General features: G+C 56.4%; 1 non-coding gene across 1 annotated transcript; it reads left to right on the top strand.

Annotated features, from left to right (window-relative positions):
- Positions 1 to 674: 674 nt before the first annotated feature.
- Positions 675 to 781, top strand: LOC142871666 (U6 spliceosomal RNA). Its single transcript, XR_012919894.1, has one exon. It is a non-coding gene; the product is annotated as a U6 spliceosomal RNA (small nuclear RNA).
- The last annotated feature ends 4,079 nt before the right edge of the window (positions 782 to 4,860 follow it).

Raw genomic sequence — 4,860 nt, 5'->3', positions numbered from 1 at the left:
TTTGAGACAGAGTCTCATTCTGGTGCCTAGGTTAGAGTGCCATGGCGTCAGTCTAGCTCACAGCAACCTCCAACTCCTGGGCTCAAGCGATCCTCCTGCTTCAGCCTCCTGAGTAGCTGGGACTACAGGCATGCACCACCATGCCCGGCTAATTTTATTTTATATATATTAGTTGGCCAATTAATTTCTTTCTATTTGTAGTAGAGACGGGGTCTCGCTCTTGCTCAGGCTGGTTTCGAACTCCTGACCTCGAGCAATCCGCCCGCCTCGGCCACCCAGAAAGCTAGGATTACAGGCATGAGCCACCATGCCCGGCCTTGTTTTTTGTTTTTTGAGACAGAGTCTCGCTTTGTTGCCCAGGCTAGAGTGAGTGCCGTGGCGTCAGCCTAGCTCACAGCAGCCTCAATCTTCTGGGCTCAAGCAATCCTCCTGTCTCCAGATTAGCTGGGACTACAGGCATGCGCCACCATGCCCAGATAATTTTTTCTATATATATTAGTTGGCCAATTAATATCTTTCTATTTATAGTAGAGACGGAGGTCTCGCTCTTGCTCAGGCTGGTTTCAAACTCCTGACCTCAAGCAATCCGCCCGCCTCGGCCTCCCAGAGTGCTAGGATTACAGGCGTGAGCCACCGCGCCCGGCCCAGTTTCCCTCTTTGTCAAAGGAGGTAGCATGCTCACTTCAGCAGCACGTATGCTAAAATTGGAATGATACCGGGAAGATCGGCATGGCCTCTGTGCAAGGATGACATGCAAATTGGTGACATGTTCCATACTAAAAAAAAAAAAAAAAAAAAGGAGTTGATTGGGGTCCGATCCCAGTTTATCTGAAGGAAAAGAAATCAACATATCAAAGGGACACCTGCATTCAGATGTTGCAACACTATTCATAACGGCCAAGATACGGAGTCAATCTAAGTGTCCATTGACCAATAACTGGACAAAGAAGATGTGGTGTATATACACAATGGAATACTCTTGGGCCACATACAAGTATGACGTTATGTCATTTGCAGCGACCTGGGTGGAATTGGAGGTCATTATGTCATGAGAAATAGGCCAGGCACAGAAAGACCGATAACTGCGTGTTCTCACTCATCTGTGGGAGCTAAAAAAGTTGATCTCCGTGAAATGAAGATCCCATGGATGGACACCAGAGGCTGGGAAGGGTGTGTGGGTGGGGAGGGGCGAGAAGAGAGGTGATATGTATACTTAACGTATCAAACACGTAGTTAGCTAGAAGAAATAAGCCCCAATATTTCATAGTGGAGCAGGTGACTGTAGCTAGCAACCATACAGTGACCATTTCAAAGTAGCCAGAGGAGAGGGCTTGAACTGTTATCAACACACAGAAATACCCACTTGGCCGGGCGCGGCGGCTCGAGCCTGTAATCCTAGCTCTCTGGGAGGCCGAGGCGGGCGGATCATTTGAGTTCAGGAGTTCGAAACCAGCCTGAGCAAGAGCGAGACCCCGTCTCTACTATAAATTGAAAGAAATTAATTGGCCAACTAATATATATATAGAAAAAATTAGCTGGGCATGGTGGCGCATGCCTGTAGTCCCAGTGACTCAGGAGGCTGAGGCAGGAGGATTGCTGGAGCCCAGGAGTTTGAGGTTGCTGTGAGCTAGGCTGATGCCACGGCACTCACTCTAGCCTGGGCAACAAAGTGAGACTCTGTCTCAAAAAAAAAAAAAAGAAATACCTACTCAAGGTGATGGGTACCCCGGACACCCTGGCTTGATCATTACGCATGATGTGCATGTAAAAAAACTCACATTGCCCCGTTCATATGCACGATATTTTGTATCGATGAAGACAAGATGAGCATGTGAGTGTTCATAGATCCGTGATTCATCACAGCCCTAGAGGGAAGCAACCCCAGTGTCCGTCATTGGGTGAGCGGAGCAGGTGACGGGCAGGCAGCACACCCACCGCCCACGCGGTGACAGGCTTCAGCGCTCAAAAGCAATGAAGTCCCGACGCAGGCTGCAGCGCAGGTGAACCTGAAAACTCGCTGCTGAGAAGCCAGCCATCAGAAGGCCACATGGTGCAGGAGACAATTTCCATGAGATTCCTAGAGAAGTCGCCATGATGGAGACGGGGAGGCCGAGCGGAGACGGCCGAGGGCCGGGGGGGAGCGCAGCCGGCCCGCGGCGGGCGGAAGTGGGCAGCGTTGGGGGTTCTAAAGCCCGGCGGGCCAGTAGTAGCCGCACCACTATACGTTGCTGAAAACTGATGAAGTGGACACTTTCCACGGGGCGAATTTTACAGAACAGAAAGGATACACCCATCACGCTGGAAAAACTCGATCTGAGCATGGTGCCAGCCTTGCTGTTCTTGTACGTGCTCTATCCGTTTCCAAACTCTCTGCCACTCATCGTTAAGATTATTAGGCTGCTTAGAAATGCAAGACATTGTTCTATATTTAGCAGTTTCTATGCGTGTTTGTGCCTTGCCGGATTTGTGCGCTTTTAGTAGCCAGTAAATAATGCACACATTGAAGATAATAAATAGATATCTCTTTAGGAAAAAATAAAAAAGAAGAAGGAGGTGGCTGGGGTCAAGGCCTGGCCTGGGCGTCTGCCAGCCTGACCCCAGCCTGTGACCACAGATGTCTCGGGGTGGAGCAGGCCATCGGCCCTGGCCCACACAGTGCTGACATCAGCCCCCGGCCCTGGGAGGCGTGCTCGCTCTGCTGGTCCGGCCCCGGCAGGAATGCGCCCCCCGCGCTGCACCTGCCTTATTGATACCCGCCGCGCATAGACGGGACGCCAGGGATGCCTGCGGAGTCCGGCCAGCTCTGCTCCAGAAGATGCCGTACATACATCACGGCTATTTTAGGGCTCGGGCTGGCCAGGCGGGAGGGGTGGGGGGCCTTGCGCCGATCTGGTTACGGCCATGTGTGGGGACAGCAAATGCCACCATTTCTGTCCAGTGATCTAACAGGAGCAGCCGATGGCTCCTGACCTGGGTCCAGCGTGTCCTTGCTGGAGGCCCAGGGCAGGAACGCAGGGCGGGGTGGCAGGGAGCAGAGTGGCAACTGGCGGCGGAAGGCCCGAGCTCTTGGGGGCTGTTCCGTGAGACCCTTGAGCTGAGTGTGCCCACCCCATAGGCCGGGCCCACATGCAGCTGGGGGAAGGACACCCGACAGCCACCAGGGGACTGGACTTGGGGGCCATGGGGCAGGAAGGGATGGGTACAGGAGGGAGAGGCTGCCTCCTGGCCGGGGCGCCTGGCCTGGGTCCTTCCCTCTCTGCTTCTCCTTGATGACAGCAGAAAGCTGGGAGACTTTGGCCCTTGGGTGGGCTTTGTGAGCAGATCGAGTGCCCCTTGCCCTGGGGGTCTAGGCCCCCGGGTTTCCAGCCCACCCTTGTCTGTCCCCACCTGAGCTTTGGCTATCGCTCCACACTGGCGGCCCCCACTGCCTCCCCTGGAACGGAGACTAGCTCCAAGGGAGGCCCGCCGGCCCTTCCCGTGCCCGGCCCCTGTGCCCGGAGGCTGTGCTGGGGCCAGGTCCCAGCGGAGGGGCTGCCCTCACCGGGGGCTGGAGGAGACCCCTGGGGCAGGTGCGGAGCCGGCAACTTCCTGTGCGGGGAGCAGGGTGCTGGCTGGGCATGCCCAGAGGCAGGCGGGGCTCCTTCTGACCCCCGGTGACCTCCCTGCAGCCTCACCCGCTGTCCCTGCAGGACTGCCGTCTTCCAAGCACTCAGTGGGGAAGGCGGGTGGGGCAGTGCTTGAGCTCCTTGCCATTTATGGGGCCGTCGTCCCTACGGAGGGGCGAAGCCTGCTGGGCTGAGACGAGGGCTCTGTAGTGTTCACACAGTGACCCAGGATGACACTTTGGGGACTGTTCTATTCCACACTGGCTGGCCTGCCCGGCAGTGTCCTTTTCCCCATCTAAGGGGTCCCGCTTGCCACACAGCCCCACGTGACCTGGTGTCCTTCCCACTCCTCAATCTAAGCGTGCCAAAGTGTCCGTTTTCCTCTTCCTCACCAAGTGGGGCCCAGGAGGGGTGGAGCTGGCCCGAGGCAGCGAAGGGCTGTCCCTGCCTGCCCTGCTCGGGCAGCTCAGAGCCCCCCCACATCCCCGGGCTGTCCTAAACCCTCTGCTCCCTGGCACACCAGCACCCCGTGTGCACCCCTGCTCCGGGGGCTCGTATTTCCCTCTCAATTCGTTTCTTTGCCTCCAGAGCACTTTTGGTCACCCTGACAGTCTCCCGCCGTCCCCCGTGTGGGCAGGGCGTGGAGGAGAGTGGGAGGCTTGGACTCCACATCTGTTTTCCACCCTGGAGATGCGATCAGTTAGGGAAGCCGCCCAAAACGGGTCACCCGCCCCCGCCCAGAGACAGAGTTGAGGCTCACTTCCATCGGCTTTCGTTTGGCCGACAGACATGAGACCTAAAACAGATCCGCAGTTGGGAGAGGAAAATTCCTAAATGTTTTAATTTGCTCCGTCAGACTTGAGCCAAAGAGGCCCTGGGCTTGCTTTTTCCACCGCCCGCCCCCCTGGAAGAGAGCGGGCGTTCAAGTTCGCCTGACACAGAACACCGCCTGTTCTCGGCGGCCCCTGGAATGGCTTTGGTCAGCTCATAAAAAAAGACCCTGGCATTCTCTCCGTCCTCGACTCTTCCCAGAGTGGCCTCCCTGGCAGGCAGTACTGCCTTGTAAGGCAGGTAGCAGGCGAGGGCCAGTGCGTGCAGGGTCGGGTCGGGGAGGACAGGGACAGGGACAGTCATAAATGGCACCAGAGCTTAACTCCGGCTTGCCGAGCGAGCGTTTGGGAGTGGGGAGGAATGAGGGGTGGCGCCGAGGGAGGGAGAGGTGTTGGTGTGTTTTTCGGATGCCAGGACTATAATT

Source organism: Microcebus murinus, chromosome 6 (genome assembly GCF_040939455.1).
Source record: "Microcebus murinus isolate Inina chromosome 6, M.murinus_Inina_mat1.0, whole genome shotgun sequence".
NCBI classification, from domain to species: Eukaryota; Metazoa; Chordata; class Mammalia; order Primates; family Cheirogaleidae; genus Microcebus; species Microcebus murinus.
This window is presented reverse-complemented; position numbering and strand designations above follow the sequence as displayed.